Genomic DNA, 18,446 nt, shown 5'->3' with positions numbered 1-18,446 from the left:
ACTGACAGGCATGTCAGGCAGCAAAAAGGCTTAAGCTGCCATCACAGAATCTGCAACAGTAGGCCTAAAAAAATTACAAATACAACTCTATACACAGAAACATCACGCAGGACAGGGGAAAAAACAGAATTAACCCACATTTAAAAGAAGTCCAACATAAATACTAAAATGCCAAACATAAATTAGATACAAACGTGAGGCTTAAAAGACACTTTTCCTGTTTTGGGATAATTTACCATCAAAAATTAAAATGTAAATAAAGGTGACCCGTCACTCTGGCATCCACCAACTTTATCCTATCACGACGCACTGAGGCGTCCTCTACACCTGTAGATTTCAAACTCCCCTCTTGAGAATAATAATAAAATCACTAGAAAATAAAAAATTCAACAACATTTTAAGTGTGCCTGGAGCTCGCTATTGTGCAACCTTGTGTAGTGGTTGGTGTTGGCATTCGTATTTTAACGTTAGCATTATCACTTTTTAAATTAGCATTATCAATAGCATTTAACTACACATTAGCAACTCACAAACTGGTGTAATTCCAATCAAAAAATCTACCGTGTTATGAGGCTTGTAGAAAGACCATGTTTGTGCTCTGGTTATAAGGTTTCCGTTTTTGCTAATCTCTTTCTGGCCATATAATGAGATGTTTCATGCTAATAAACATGACATCAGTAACATCAGTGAACAAAATGAGTTCTCAACTCAAGGCATCGTATCAAGGCTATTGAGTTATGTTCTAATAGATTAAATTAATTCATTCTTTCACATTCAAGTAGGCCTACCCTTAAATGACCTAAGGCTAGATAGGTCATTTGAGGCTACTTGAATACCTAGGCCTATGTGGACGTAGACACATATAGGCTACTAGTGGACAAATTAGTCATAGTGCAAGTTTCTAGCCTATAGCCTACTGATATCATGCTACAGGAGTTTGACGATAGTCAGCTAGTATCCGGACCGTGGTCAGCCCCGTGATTTGGGTAGCAATGTGCACACTAGACTGCACACGGTCCACAACACAGCGCTCTATTGGCCAAATTCCAATGTCCTCCTGTCATTCTTCCGGGGGCACGACCCCTCCCTCTCTGGTTGTGCACTCGGCCGGTCCGCCACTACACCGAGCGCCCGTGAGCAGAGATAAACAAACACAATGGATTATTGCGACCAAAGGTCGCATTTATCCTGAAAAACCTTGTCGCTTGAGTGACCTTCTGTAATCTTTCTGTACAGGAAGTGATGTCAGTGTGATGTCAGCGAGTTGTGACATCACTTCCTGTACGGGGCGGCTACACAAGACTAAGAAAGACAAAAAAAAGAGAAGGATACACAAGACTAAGAAAGACAAAAAAAGAGAAGAATAAAAAAGAAAAAAAGGAGAAGGAGGATAAAGATACCAAAAGGAGAGATCACTAGCCCTGAAAAACCACTTACAGGCAGCAGCCGTTCGCAGCTGGTAAAAAAAAATAACCTAGCCCAACCCTACCCTCCCCTGCCCCTTCTTTGTATATACTTACTTACTTACTGTTTAGACTCTTTTTTTTTGTTCTCTCATTTTTCTTTTCTTTATATATCTACTGCATAGTACTGTGTTCTATTCGTCTGTCATTCAATGTTATATGAGATACTTAAATGGTTTCCTGTGGAAATAAGCTTAGTCTTTTCATGGATCTCCTTTTAGTAGACCTTGTACCAGTGAACTGTACCGTCATGAAACTGTACCTTTTCCTATGCAAACTTCTAATAAAGTCTTCAATCAATCAAAAAGGGTGGATGAGGTACAATGTGCAGTCGGCAGTCTCAGAAAAGAAAATGTAACAAGGAGGTGGCAACAGGGCGGCCAGATAAAGTTATTAGGCCTGGATCCGACTTTAAGTCGACGCACAGGATTCCAGAAGTGCCCCCGTTGACTTGGCGTGAATAAGCAGACATGAAGTAATGTTCTAGAAAGAAACTCAGGACTGCATTGTCAGGAATCAGACTTCATACTTTTAGATCTCATCACAGAAGAGAGAGACTTGCGTCTCCCTCTCAGAGCTTCCCCCATCAGCCCCAAACACCCATGTCCCACACATATTTATACATAGACCAGGTCAGTGGCCTTGTGGTTAGAGTGTCCGCCCTGAGACTGGGAGGTCAGGGGTCAATTCCCTGGCCCGGGTCATACCAAAGACTGTAAAAATGGGACCCGATGCCTCCCTGCTTGGCACTCAGCATCAAGGGTTGGATTGGGGGGGCTGTGCTACTGATTCCCAAGTGACAGCAATGTGTCTGACTAATAAATAAATTATTATTATTAGACAGGAGATGTACAGAAAGGTATAACAGATGGTCACTCCTTACATGGTCTCTATTCTATCATTACACACACACACACACACACACACACACACACACACACACACACACACACACACACACACACACACACACACACACAGTCGGCATATTGTAATAGATTTGTGTGAGTCGTCTGTTTGTAAGGGGTTTTCAGGGAAGAACAAGTGATGATGTCAACCCTAGAGGGTTTAAATTCAATCAACTAATAGACCTACATTTAATAAATCAATACCACAATGATTGTTATAAGAATTTTCAACTTGATAGAATTTTGCCACCACATTCAGCCCCTTCCTCCGCTGTCACTTTCTGTGTGATTAATGTGAATAGCAGAAAAATTAATGTTCCACAAGGATGAAGGATTTGAATAATTGACAAAGATTTATTCAAAAAGGCAAAAAGTTGAACAGAGTATCAGCATTACAGCATTAGAGGAGCAGGCCTCCTGGCCTCTCACTGTCACCCTGTCCGGGCAGATTATGCTGACACAGAGAGGTAGAAGTCACAGGAGGATGTCAGCTGTTGGTTTGACAGCTGCAGGCAAATATACAATAGTGTGAGATTTGCTAAAAACGAAATTCTACAAAGTTGAATATACTGTAAAAGGATACACATTTGACAGTCTAAAAGTTCTACTACACGACCATATTGGAATATTATGCTTGGTCATTGTGTAGGTAGCACACGGACACGGCGTGTATTAATAATAGAATAAAACACTGCATAAATAGCAACAAAAGTATATTTTGGGATGCGAATTGGAGACATAATAGGCTACATATAAAATAAATCATTGCAGCCTGAGCCTCTGTATCAAAGAAAACTATATGGACAATCACTCATTTAATTCTCACCTTATAGTCTTTGAATTTGATTTATGGGAATTTAAAGCATATTGATTGATTGTTTGATTGAATAATTTATTACCTATTGCAATAGGAAAAAGTACAATTTCATTACAGCACAATTAAATCCCTGATAAAAGGTCAACTAAAACTAAGGAGATCCTATGTAAGCTTTACGGCTTATTTACACATGCAGGAACCACTTCACTCATATATTGAAACTTGAAAGAGTACTTATAGGATAACATAAAATGTTATATGTTTTTAAATGTATAGATTTAGAAGGATATTTTTTTCTTTTTGTATCTTGTGCAATTTAGTTTTCTTTGATAATAGCCTATGTGATTTGATAAGATTTTTTTTTTACAAGATTTAGACGGCTATTAATCACATAATCACCTAATCCGATGTGATTAAAAAAACTTTTCGGATGCAAGCATGAAGGGCAGTGGACAAAAGTAGGCTATAGGCTAGTTTGGAATCTCTTGTAGGCTATACCATGAAGAAATGTGACCATAGTTCTTTGGAAACATATGCATGTATGTGGGTGGACCTAGTAGTGATACAATGGTGTTTTCGTTTTCCATAGCCTTTCCATGTGTTAATTAGAAATCCATTGCCCATGTCAATATGAAGCCCCCCCTTACGTAATATCAGTGCCAAGGGCCAAAATGGCCCCAAGGTATTTGTGCCAGGATTTTGTATGTTTTTCTTTACTATGCAATGAAAAAAAAAGATTTTTTTTAAATAAAAGAAACAGAAACAGACACAGTTGTTGTGATTCAGTGGCAAAAATAATTTTGTCAATCAGACAAATGGTTCCAGAGATAGAGCTGAATGAATCAAAAAAAGTGTCCATCCACTAGAATGAACACACATTTTCTCAATCAGCTAAACGAGGGAGCCAACCTATGGAGCCAACACACAAACAGAGAAAAGCATCTCTCATATCTCAGGTCATTTTGACATCTTAAAATGTCATCTCGATGCGCGAGATGACATTTTCGTTACAACACTGCTGGACAAGACAGTTTCATTTCGTGCAGAGGCGTCAATTGGGTATGGCAAGCTGTATGGCAGCTGCCATACCTTGACCTTGGCTACAGGGGAAATATAAAATGTAACCTACTTTTCATTGTGTCTGTTGCTAAGGTATGGCAACATGACTGGTGTCTTGCACGCACGCGAGACACCAGTCATGTTGCCATACCTTAGCTTTTGCTGAACTGACGCCACTGATTCCGTGGTCACAACTCTTTCAATCATTCATAATATGGGAATCATTGGGGAGCCAGACAGACACCTTTTGCACCCGGTTCAGATCCGCCCAGGACGGCGTGTATCAAAACAACGGCGCAGTTCGGCCAGTGGAGACGCCCCTATACTCTATAGAGACGCCCCTCTTAACTCACAAAAAACTGTTAAAGCCTGCACTTGACACTTGTGCTGTGCTCAAAAGAAACTTGACACTTGTACTGTGAAAGGCCTCTCATTTTACCCAGGACGCCATAAAAGCTGCGTCGTGACCAAACTATCATCCCAACAATCAAACAACTCATCCTCAACCGAGAGAGAGAGAGAGAGAGAGAACACGCCAGTTACTGAAGACCAAGGAACTTTGAAAGAACACTGCTGAAAATGGACAAGTGCGATTGCAACAAATGTGAGTGTTTTGTTTTTTAAAGAAGTCATTGTATTATTGCTCTAGAATTGTCTTTCATTTACACTTGAAAATAACCTGTGGTTCTCTTGTGACTTGTAGCTGGAACCTGCAGCTGCGGTGGATCCTGCTCCTGCACCAACTGCTCGTGCACCTCATGCCAGAAAAGTAAGGCTTTACCATTTACCTCACAAGTTTAGTTTAAACGTTACCATTTCTACAATGGTGTGAATTCATAACAATTTTAGCATGAGATTTTAACATCCAACTAGTGTATCTTTTTTAGTAAGCTATCATTGTGTAATCTAGCTGTACCACTGTATTTTTACAAATTGTTAAAAGTAGGCTTATTCAGTATTTTTGCTTCAAATGCAGTTTGAAACTGCATATTATGACAAATTTAAAGGGGTTGTTGACTTGTTTTCCCCTTCTATTGATTGCTCATGCCTGCTCATGCCATGGATACTTGAGTTGAATAATCATCTGTGGCTTTTTGTCACATTCCTAAAACAATAATTTGATTTACAATAAATTTGCTCCCATTATCAATTTTCTGTCTTAGGAATGTGACAAATCCAAAAATATTGAACTCAAGTGGTGTGAGTAATCATTAGAAATGTCATTTTTGGGGTGAAACGCTTGCAGCTTGCTGTAGACTAATAAATGTGTCAATGACACACAGGTGTCACAGTGCCAATTCACTAACTAGCTTAATTTTGATTCCCTCCCCCCACTCTGCAGGCTGCTGTACATGCTGTCCCATTGGATGTGCTAAGTGCGCGCCTGGATGCGTGTGTGAGGGTGGCAAGACCTGTAACATTGACTGTTGCCCCAAGTGAGCACGACATGACCCGGCCTGGTGTGTGAAGATGAGGGATGGATGTGCATCACCAATGCCTCCTATTGCAGTTACAATCGTGTGTTGTTTTTACTTTATGTAAATGTGATTTAATAAATGCATTCTTCAAAAAGCAAATGGTTATACATGCTTCATCCTTAACTGTCTTGCCTTTTATGCTTCATATCAGACTAGAAACAGACTTGTCATCTGTATTGATAAAATGCATGGTATAGCCAACAAGTTTCCGTTTGCGCTTGAGGGTTGGGAGGTATGCATGTAACATCATACCCAGGAAGTTATGCAGGCAAAAACTACTTCTGGCCTTGCATTAATGGCCTTGCATCTGATTGCATTAAATGAAACTCACTTTGCCACTTGATTTGCCATTCACTTTATGCATGTGCATACACTCTTATGACAGGAAATGCATTCTATCCACATAGACAAAACTTGACTAAGCCAGGTTCAAATGTTGAGAAATTCAGAAATTACTTTGAATTCAATTTGGTTTGAATCATTGACTGGGTAATTGTGTTGGGATGACGTGCTCATGTTAAGGAGATTTGTGGTATTTTACTATATATATATATATATATATATATATATATATATATATATATATATATAGCATCAGGTGAGGTCAAGATGCTTAGAAGTAGCCTAATGTATGCCAACTACCCTGAAAATGGCAAAACGTGTGGTCAATCCTTTGGACAAACCTAGGAAAAGATCACAAACACCTGTTCAGAAGGATGTATTTGGAGGAGGGCAGTAAAGCTTGTTGAAAAAGATTTCCACAGTGTTTCAAAGTGTCCAAATAAAACTAATAACATTCCACAATCATAATCAGTGGAAACCTTTGATCCAGTACCTAGGGTCCACAATCACCATTAGACCATCAGCTTTACATTTGCTCACCTCTGATTCAAGTTTGGAGCCCTTGCATGAAAGTAGTTGTGACACTGCATTTAAATCCTATCAGCCGCCATGTATCATGTACTCATCATGACTCAGATGACCTTTTCTACTTCCATTGTTCCAAATATCTAAGACTTTCTCAGATTTCCCTTCAAGATATCACTGTAATGGACAGAAGCTACTGATAGATAATTCTATACTGTGTTTTTAGTTATCATTTTTATGTGGATAATGTCCTCAAATCTTCAATCATGCTCTTCCCAGAGGTGAAGCAATACCATGCTGCCATGAGTCTGACATGTGAAAATTCCCAGGCTAGAACCATTGGTGTAAGATTTGAACAGCTGAAGCTGTATGTTTTAAGTTTAGGGAGTCACCTTAGGTAAGACTCAGGATGCAATCTATTCTTCTCTGTTGTCTCGTCCTTTGTTGTCAACTGTGTTTGGTTCAGCTGTTATATTCACAGTCACAACTGCGACAGGTTTGAGAGCGAATGGCGATGTGATCAGGTTGTAGTTTTCCTCCCACAATGTTGGGGGAGGGGCTTCTGATATATAATGTTCCTCTCTTGAATGTAATGCCAGAATGTTCATGAATAAAAAGAATATAGAAACTTAACTAAAATATGAAAAATAATAGAATCCAAGAAGATGGTGAAGTAGACGTTCCTTGCAGCATTTATTTAGGCAGGCATCACAGCATAGTCCAAGATAGCATACAGCATAAAAACCAAAAATGCAGGGTACAGTAGAGACTGCCAAAAAGGCCTGACCACCTCGCGGTGACAGCAGGCTACCACTGAGTACTAACTTCAATTTACAGTCTCTTTAAATACAATGTCCAATAAACATATCAGGGGCTGCAGTGCAGACATACAGATGTTCAAACAAAATAAATGACACCCCGTGGATCATGGAACATAGGTGAGATTGTTCATCAAAGCACATTCATCTGACAGTAAGCAAAAGGACCACTGGTCTACGATCAACAGACATAGTGACAGCTGTTACAGCTGTTGTAGGACTTTAGATTTTAGTTACGTGCACACAGACTGCATATTAATATGAACGAAATACAAACATGCTTAAGTCATATCTATCAGCTACCATACCCAAAAGGTTTTGGATTGGGAAGGTAGAACTTGATCTCCTCCTGACCTCACCTGTCCTCTGAAAAACCAGCAATCTCTGCAATAACCATATGAAACGCACCCACTCTCTGAACCTAAATATAATGTGCAATGGAAGCACATTACTGTACTCGTAACATAAGTCTCAATTATTACAATCCCAAATAAGGAATAGACTTTCACCATGCCACATTTAATGCATGTCTTAGCCTCCTGGCAGTCTTAAGATTGACATATAGGCCAAGTAAATAAATAATTAGAAACCTCTCAACATCTCTCAACATGTCATTATGTGTTGTGAGCTGGCAGACTGCATTTTTAAACAATGGCTTATATTTCTTCGTGGCTCAGGGGTTAATGCAGACTATCATTGAAAAATATGTTGCACATAGACAATATGGCACATTAGTTCATTATGTATTTCATTCTGGTAAAAAAAAAATCACTTATTTTGAATGTCTGTTGTAAAAAATATAATATTGATGAAAATGGGCGTGTGGTGATTTTGTCCATCACAAGCTGGCATGGTGATGACCCCTGTACATAAGTTTGGGTAGCCTAATATTAGTGAGGGAAAGTTAGCAGAGTGCTACATCAATCTGGGAACTAAATCTAAATGAATAATTTTCTTCACAAATGTGTTCATAAAGGTGTCTACTATCACCACTGAACTTTGTCAAACCCAACTCCCTTGACATACTTTGTGGGAGCCAATCAAAGTTGGGGGTATCCTGAGGGCCTGGCCTGGGATTAAAGAAAAAATCACACCCGTGTGAAGTGAGCGGTGGTTGTGGAGGCTGCGCAACAGCATTAATCTGGCAACCGAAGAATTCACCTCTCCAAAAGAAAACACAGCGTGTGTGTGTGTGTCCCCTCCCTGTATGGGGCTCTACTCCCTGTGTGTGTGTGTGTGTGTGTGTGTGTGTGTGTGTGTGTGTGTGTGTGTGTGTGTGTGTGTGTGTGTGTGTGTGTGTGTGTGTGTGGGGGTGTGACCCCCCCCTCCCTGTGTGTGTGTGTTGCAGTTGATTTTCAGGCTAGACGCAACAGCACCCTCTTTGGTCAACCAATGGCACTCCAGGCTACAGACCCACATACATACATACATACATACATACATACATACATACACTGATACACACATGGCCGTGCGTGCGTGCGTGCGTGAGCGTGTTTGTTGCAATTGATGCTCAGGCTAGACTCAACATCAGGCTACAGACACATACGCGGATACACACCTGCATACACCTCAGGCTACAGACAAACACACACGGCCATTCTAAGGAGCGCGTCACCACCGCTCAAAAAAAAGGCCAATATGAACGTATGAGTTGTGTAATTAGGATATGTTTGGGCTGCTGAATCCATTCCAACCATTAGTTATCAGTAAAAATGACTTCTTGGCCATAAAATAGGCCACAGTCCAGCCACACCTACTTTTTGTGTCCATGAGACATAATATTGGCAATTAAAAAAAAATGGTAGGGTTTGAATTCATGAAAACTATTCAAGATCAGGCGGGTAAAAGCACACATCATGACACATAGGATAACATGATGCGATCTGACAAGGAACACTCAAACACAGGGTAGACTAACCAGTGGCGTGATATGGATTTTAGAAGTGTGGGTCCTCTAAATTCATGACGTCATGCGCGCACGCTGTTTTTATTGTAAATTAGTGTGTGCATATGAGGCGCGCGTGCGTGCAGCAAAATAAGTGTGGGCTCGCCGAGCCCACGCAAGCCCATGGCATCTCACCCCTGATTGCTCTACACAACAAACAGAGCAGAGGGGGAAGAGCGAAGTGAAGTGCTGTGCCGAGCGTCTCGCTGCTGCTGTTGTCGTGCAGAGAATGTTAGAGAGGCAGGGGCTGACATTTCTAAAAGGGCCTTTTGGTGGACAATTCTCTTGAATGCAGCCTTCAGTTATGGTATGGAAAGGGGAAATTTGCATTTATTTTACCATAGTAAAAAAAAAAATCATTCATGGTCTAAAGAGGGCAATTTTTTAAAGCGCAGGGGCTCAAGCCTATGTGTGCACGTGCCTGGCGACAGCCGAGTCACAATACAGACGGATTATTTAAATCGCACCGTTTCTTTGCAAAAACAAATTTCTTTTAGAAAACATTTGTAGGCCTATTCTTGTTTCTCCTAGTTTTATTGTTTTTAATGTGTAAATATGGCACATTGTTATGGGGGGAAACAGGTGTATTTTCCTTTTTTAAATCACTAAAATAGCGTGTTTTTGAACACACATTCCTTATCGCTTAATCAAAAAGGGTTTCCTCCAGTGTGAACATGCTGGTGTCTCTTCAAGCTAGATGACTGACTGAAACTCTTGTCACAATGTTTACAGTGAAAAGGTTTTTCTCCAGTGTGGACACGTTGGTGGCTCTTCAGGTGAGATGACTGATAAAAACTCTTGTCACAATGCTTACAGTGAAAAGGTTTTTCTCCAGTGTGGACACGCTGGTGGATCTTCAGGCTAAGTGAATGACTGAAACTCTTGTCACAATGTTTACAGTGAAAAGGTTTTTCTCCAGTGTGGACATGTTGGTGGCTCTTCAGGTGAGATGACTGATAAAAACTCTTGTCACAATGCTTACAGTGAAAAGGTTTTTCTCCAGTGTGGACACGCTGGTGGATCTTCAGGCTAAGTGAATGACTGAAACTCTTGTCACAATGTTTACAGTGAAAAGGTTTTTCTCCAGTGTGGACATGTTGGTGGCTCTTCAGGTGAGATGACTGATAACAACTCTTGTCACAATGCTTACAGTGAAAAGGTTTTTCTCCAGTGTGGACACGCTGGTGGGTCTTCAGGTTACATGACTTACTGAAACTCTTGTCACAATGCTTACAGTGAAAAGGGTTTTCTCCAGTGTGGACACGCTGGTGGGTCTTCATGTTAGATGACTGATAAAAACTCTTGTCACAATGTTTACAGTGAAAAGGTTTTTCTCCAGTGTGAAGACGTTGGTGGCTCTTCAGGTTAGAAGACTGATAAAAACTCTTGTCACAATGTTTACAGTGAAAAGGTTTTTCTCCAGTGTGGACACGCTGGTGGGTCTTCAGCTGACCCGACGAACTGAAACTCTTGTCACAATGTTCACAGGGGTAGGGTTTTTCTCCAGTGTGGACACGTTGGTGGCTCTTCAGGTTACCCAACTCCCTAAAACTCTTGTCACAATGTTCACAGTGGTAGGGTTTTTCTCCAGTATGAACACGCTGGTGTCTCTTCAGGTTACCCAACTTCCTGAAACTCTTGTCACAATGTTCACAGGGGTAGGGTTTTTCTCCAGTATGAACATGCTGGTGTGTCTTCAGGTTACCCAACTCCCTAAAACTCTTGTCACAATGTTCACAGGGGTAGGGTTTTTCTCCAGTGTGGACACGCTGGTGTCTCTTCAAGCTAGAGGAATGATTGAAACTCTTGTCACAATTTTTACAGTGGAAACGTTTTTGACCAGTGTCTCCTGAGAGAGAGAGACAGAGAGAGAGAGAGAGAGAGAGAGAGAGAGAGAGAGAGGCGGGGAGAGTAGGGATAGAGGGGAGAGAGAGAAGAAAGAAGGGGAGAGGCAGGTTAAAACTGTTAATTATAAAATGAGGAGCAATTACGGCTTCTCTGATAATATTTCTGATTTAATTGTATTGTTCTTTTATTCCAACTCCCAGTTTCCTTTCCCCACACATGTACTGTAAAAGCCTCTATCATAGTCCAAGGTGAAGAAGAGCTATCACCTCACCGTGGTGTAGTTTTCTAGCTATCACCTAGGCTTTGTTACACATTTTTAGGTGATGGCTAGAAAACTACACCGCGGTGAGGTGATAGCTCTTCACCTTGGACTATGATAGAGGCTTCAGTCCTATCCCTGTGTTTAACACTGACTCACCTCCACTGGTCTCCTCCCAATCGTCACTGTCTTCAGTGACTTCAGAGTCAGATTCAAGCTTGACTTCAACTCCAGAACAGTGCGAAGAGATGTCTTCATCGTCTGCTTCACTTTTCACTGCTGGTAATGTCGACGTTGACCCTTCAGGCTCCTCTGATCTTTGAAATAGCTCCTCCTGTTCCTCCTTAATGTGTGGAGGCTCTGGTTCCTCCTGTTCCTCCTTAATGTGTGGAGGCTCTGGTTCCTCCTGTTCCTCCTTAATGTGTGGAGGCTCTGGTTCCTCCTGTTCCTCTTTAATGTGTGGAGGCTCTGGTTCCTCCTGGATCAGACTGGAGCTCCTCTCCTGTTCAGGAGAAACCTCCTCTTTACACACAACCACGTGCAGGATGTCTAGGAGAAGAAGAAAATAAATAAATATCCAATAATTCAAATCTCCACGGGGTGAGTAATCGATAGATAAAAATAGATTTTTGGGGTGAACTATCCCTTTAACTCATTTAAGGCCAATCACGTCTTTTCACCATTGTTTTTTATTTTTCAAAGGCCCACACTGCCAAAAAAAACTCTTTTCAAGTGTGTGTTTTTCTTCCGAGTTCATGCTAGATGGCGATCTTTGCTAAAATAGCCACCGTTTCATTCTCTAACACAGAGAGAACCAGGAGAACACATGATCACACGATTACCTCCACGTTTACTTCCTGTTTATTCCATTTGGGGAAAAGTTTGTGACCTATATTTTCATCTATGGCCTAACCCTTATCCTTAAACTTATTTGCTATTTTTTACTATTTCGATAAAAAAAATGTAATACTTCAAATAGCCGACACGTTTTCAGCTTGTAGATCAGCTATTTGAACAATTGACTGGAAATAGTACAAAAAGGCAAATACGTTTAGGCATAAAGGATACGGCATGGACGAAAATAGGGCCCTTTATCTCCTCTCCTCTGTTCTCCTTTGTCATTTTAGACAGACGAATGGTGAATAGTACCAAAGCGCCATAATGCTCAGTTGGCACACGCCACACTAACACAACAAAATACTAAAGCTGTCAAAAGTATCACAGTTAACTGCCCCATTCACTGATCCAAGGAGTATTCTCTCGGTAGAACTCTGCTCCCCCTCCGCATAGACGCTCTGAGTCTGACAGACAGAGAGACGCTAAGCTGCCGTCTTAAAGTGAAGTTGTTAAAACCATGTCTTGGACTACTACTATCTGTGTTGCTGTTGTCATCTCAAATTGACCAGCCAAAGTCAAATCCATGATTTTAGGCTCCAACTTGCTTGGGTTAGAGTAGTGATCGCGGTGGATGCGTTTTCAACACTGCGTATATTATTGCCAGTCAGCTATGCTACAGTATGTAACATTAGCAGGTTAACGATGGCTTGTTGAGAGATGGACATTTGACCCTGATTTGACTAGGGATGTCAGCGGTTAACCGGTTAGCCGACCGTTAAGAAATAACCGGTCATGCTTAACGGTTTCACGGTTAATTTTCATAATAATATGATCGCATTTTCCTGGACCTGGATTGTGTTGTTTGGCTATGGGGATGTGATTTTGTCAAACGGACTCTGGGAGGCGCAAGAGAGTAGTCTTATGTCATGTCCAATGGAACAGTGAATGAGAGACTGTGTTAAGGTGTTACGCAGTGGGGTGTGTGGACCAGGGAGGATGAGACAACGAGCGTCGGAGTACACAAAACAGAACGTGTAGCCAACAGAGGTATTTCGGTCTCGGAGCATTTCAAAAGGAAAGGAGTGTAGGCGACAGTATCTTTCTCAAATACAGCAGTGGCATGAGGCAACAGCGATGCTCAATCACAAGCCACAAGTCGCGGAACGCGCTGTGAGCTTGTAGATCTGCCATTTTCATCTCGGAAGAGTTTTCTCTGCAGCGAGTCAACACTCATACACAACAGAACTCGTCGCCATGTTGATGGTTCTCAATAAAAATGCTCAGCCTAGAGCTCGTTTGTTAGACAGGCAGTATAGGCACCGCCGCCGACCACTTGTTGAAACGCGCAGATTACGATGCTTGTTGTTTATTGATGATTAAAGGACAACTCCGCCCTAAATCACTTCTAGGCTCATTTTCCTACTTATATTGTTCCAAAATTACCGTCCATGGGGTCTATTAGGCAGAAATACCCCTGTTGTCCAGTTTCCCCAAAAGAATGCAGCAGCTGTCACAGCATAGAGTGGAGCCTATAAGCCTATCGCTTTTACACTATTTGTTGTGTTCAAAAGTGATTTTCTTTTTCATGAATGTGTTACTAGATGTCATTACAAACACATCCATGCCTTGGTTGTCCCACACAAGCCACCACAATCTCATAAATAATGTTTTGGGATGAGTATTCGGCACAAGTGCCAATCAAAGTGACTGCACTAGCCAATCACAGGGCATCTTTTCCGGGACTTGGAAAAACACATAAAAGCCTAACATCTATTTAGTAGAGTGTGATGGCTTGTGTGGGACAGCGATGACATGGATGTGTTTGTAATGGCAACTAGTACCAGATTCATGAAAAATAAAAACACTTTTGACCACAACAAATAGTGTAAAAGCGATAGGCTTATAGGCTCCACTCTATGCTATGAGAGCTGCTGGGTTCTGCTGGGGAAACTGGACAACAGGGGCATTTCTGCCTAATAGACCCCATGGACAGTCTTTTTGGATCAATATAAGTAGGAAAATGAGCCTAGAAGTGATTTAGGGCGGCTTGTCCTTTAAGCCTAGAACAATGTATTTTTATTGTTACATTTTTTGTTCGTCTTTTCAAAGGAGCATAACTAAATGTCTACCATTCGTCTACCAACGTTAATTCTGTGTACTTACATATACAATTTTGGGTTGAAAAAATTATAAAAATAATAATAATTAAAAACTGTTAATTAACCGGTTAATGCCGACGGCTAACCGGTTAGTGACATCCCTAGATTTGACCACATAGGCCAGGGGTTTTCAAAGTTGGTGATAATATTTTTTTTAAAGATATTTAGTATCATCAAGTCGTGAGCTTGCCTTGTAGATCGGCTTTTTTCAGCACATGTTCCCCCTGCATAGTGATGCAAGGGTTCAAGTTGTTAAACTTACTGAAGTGTGGCTGATCTTCAGGTTCCTCCTGTTTAATAAAAATGTCCCTGGCTGAGTCTGGAGAGTTCATCTTCACCTGCAGCCTGGACTCCACACACTGGTCTGAAATGAAGCAATTCAACAAGGACTTTAATAACCTCACACCTAGTGGTGTCAAGAATATGAAAATAATGGTCTAAAAGAGAAGCCAATCTGCTTTTAATGTTTAACCTTTAACTGTTTATTATAGCACAGCTAGCTGTATTGTGTTCATTTGGTGTCAGGCACATTCGCCTATGATTTTTTCGCCTACATGCATTTGGTCCTTTCGCATGGCACTTTCGCCGTGGAGGAGAGTCTTTTCACCTATCCTGTCTGGCCCATTCCACAGTTGAAGAGCCATTTTGCCTGCCCTAGACTGTCCATGTTTTCATGACAGTGGTGTTACCTCACCTGTCAAACGGTGACCATTACACATGGCTATCCTATGCACCCCATAGAAACCACATTAGGCCTAATACAGATTAGAGCTATTGGAATCAGGTGCGTCCAAATAATTAAATGGGTTAGATAATCATCCGCGTCGGCAGGTTAAATAATGACCCGCGTCACGGTTACTGAGGTTAGGGTTAGGTTTAGGCATAGTTTTACTGAGGTTAGGGTAAGGGTTAAAGTTAGGTTTTGGTGGTCGGACCAAAGCAATTTAAGGGTGTTCGACCTAAGGACAGACATGTTACCCTGTTTGACACCACTGTCACAGTTACTATAATATTTAAATGACAAAGGAATAATATGAAAACATAGACAGTCTGACAGCAGAATTGAGCGAAATGGCTCTTCAACGGCGGCGAAACGGCCAGACAGGTTAGGTGAAAACACTCTCCTCCACGGCGAAAGCGCCACGCGAAAAGACCAAATCCATGTAGGCGAAAAAATCATAAGCGAAAGCGCTGGTGACCGTTCATTTCACCCCTAGAAAAAGGGAAGATATTTTAAGAATATTTTTCAGGCAGTGTGTGGCAGTGTGAGTGTCTTTTATTCTTAACTATAAATCCAGGCTATCCATTCCAGACCTTAGTTTGGGGAAAAGATGGCTGCGCCAATTAGGCCTGTCACAATTATTAGGAACCAATCAGACATACGCGGAAGACATCTTCTCCGTATCGTCTGAGAATGAGGGGAGGAGTCCAATTCATTTTCTATCTAAGTCACGTGGTTTCATGTCGTTGCCGTGTCTCTTGCTCAACAAAAGGCTGTCTTTTGGCCAAGAGACACGGCAAGTCGGCAACGACAAAAAAAAACACATGACCTTCATTGACAATGAATTGGACTTCCCCACCTCCCCTCATTCTCAGACGATACGGACACGATAGCTCTCGCAACTGTCTGTAGCGCGCCCTACATAATCCTCTAGCAGATCTACAAGCTACTTTTTGACAGATCACTTTCTGAATGTGCAATTATTCATAACCTTTAAGGTCTCTTTTCACTTCAATATGTTTTGTCTTTATCACATTATGTGGACAATACAACTAATATCATAATGTTACTCTCTCTCGAAAATGTTACTCTTTAAATGTAAGTAGGCTAGAATGATTATTTTCTTTTTGGAAAAATAACTCAATTATTTAGTGAATGCTTTGTGCAATGAGATATTTTATTCATTTATTTCAAGTAAACACTGTTCAGGTTCACAACCTAAATAGTGAAATGCCTTTACATTCTTAATTGATTGATTGATTGATTGATTGAAGGATTTATTAGACGTTTGCATAGAACAGGGTAAAGGTTTCATGACAGTACAGTTCACTGGTACAAGGTCAACTAAAAGGATAAGCTCAGGAAAGCCATGGCTCATTTACATTGAGATCACCTTTTTTTAATTGAATGACAGACAGATAGAACACAGTACTATGCAGACAGCAGAAGAGATGATATCAAGGAGAGAAAAAAAAGGAAAAAATAGTCGTAAAAATACAACACGCCAAAATAAATGGTATTTACAATAGAAGGATCAGGGGAGGGTAAGGTTAGATCTACCCTCTAATCTTGAACAACAAGAACAATAAGGGGGGGAGGGGAAAAAACATACCTTCTTCTCCAAGAACGTCTCCTGGTAGAAAACACACTTTAACGCAGCTCTGAAGTAAAGGCAGTAAAGATTACTTTCTCTGTATCATGCTCTCTCTCTCTCTCTCTCTCTCTCTCTCTCTCTCTCTCTCTCTCTCTCTCTCTCTCTCTCTCTCTCTCTCTCTCTCTGCTATATTGTTTCGTGTTGTTTACGCTGTTTCAACCCGGACGAGAGAGAGGGGCGGAAAAGGTCCTCGTCCTTCCCTCTATCTTGTCCGGGTTGAAACTCAGTACACTACACCAAAGTTCCGGGCCTGCAGAAGTACACACAAAAAAAAGCTGGTTTTGATTGATTGATTGGAAACAAAGGAAAAGCACATCACAGGACAGTTCAGAAGGTCATTGAAACCAAAGAAAGCACCTTTTTCATTATTATGTTTTACATTGGGGTCCTTTTGTAGGTAGCAGGAAACTCGTTTCCCAACGGGTCTGTGGCCTTAAGCTAGACCAGGGGTTCCCAAACTTTTTCGTCTCAGGGCACCCCATAAATATTTTTTTAAATCCGAGGCACCCTACCCTACATTATAATTTTCACTCCCAGCAATTTATATTTATAGCATATCGCCGTTGTCGGGTGGAAACCTTGTATGTCCAAAACCGTTCGTTTTGTATTTATCATCTATAAAATGACTAGTGAAAACAGCAGATCTACAAGCACACAACGCCTCGCATCGCGAGGCGTTGTGTGCTTGTAGATCGGCTGTTTTCCATCGGCTGTTGTGAGACAGTCTTGTATGATGAAGCAGGGCTTTGCTTTTCCAAAAGGCGTACACATTTGAAATTTGGAGATACGAGGTTTCAGCCCGACAGTGACGATATTTTAGTGATTATGTTGCGAGGAAAACGTTGAGATAATAGCCATTTTGGTTAGAACTGACTGAAAATAACTTTGTACTTCAAGTTTAAAATGATACTAAATATTTTTTCAAGTGTCCAAATATTATCAAATTGTCAAATACAAATCACTGGTACAAGGTCAACTAAAAGGAGATCCTAGAAAGCCGAGGCTCGCTTATTTCCACAGGAACCACACTTTAAGGCGAGACACTACAGGTGAATAGGGTAAAAAAAATAACTAATAGCTACAACAATGAAACTTTTCCAGTTGATTACTTACATCAAGACTAAGAATTTTTGAATTACAAGTTTTCTGAAATTATATGTTTAGATATGCAAATGAGGCATTATATGCGCTAGTAATGCCCAATTTGCATAATTTTCAGGTAGGCCTACATAAATCTGAAGATTGGATAATGCCAGGTTCAAAACTATTGTTTCCCTTTCTTGACATATTAGAGACAAAACAAATTAGCCTACAGAGGGGATTTTAGATATCTCTTTTTATCACTCCATAAATCATAAAATAGTGTCAACAGTGATAAAAAAAAAAATCGCCATGTTTTTAGTGATAAAATGTGATGTAAATCAGGCTATGAATGATATATCAACAAACCCCTCGGTAAATATAGATAAGAATACAACTGGAAAGTTTGGTGTATGTGGGTGCAACTGAAGTGGAGATTTATGTACCTAAGTATGAGGAAAAACACATTTTGTGAAACTGCCTTTAAAGATCAGACACACCCCCATCCTATACAAACCAACTGTAACTTC

This window comes from Nannobrachium achirus, assembly GCF_963921795.1.
Source record: "Nannobrachium achirus genome assembly, chromosome: 6".
NCBI lineage: Eukaryota > Metazoa > Chordata > Actinopteri > Myctophiformes > Myctophidae > Nannobrachium > Nannobrachium achirus.
The sequence above is the reverse complement of the archived record's forward strand: the minus strand, read 5'-3'. Positions refer to the sequence as shown.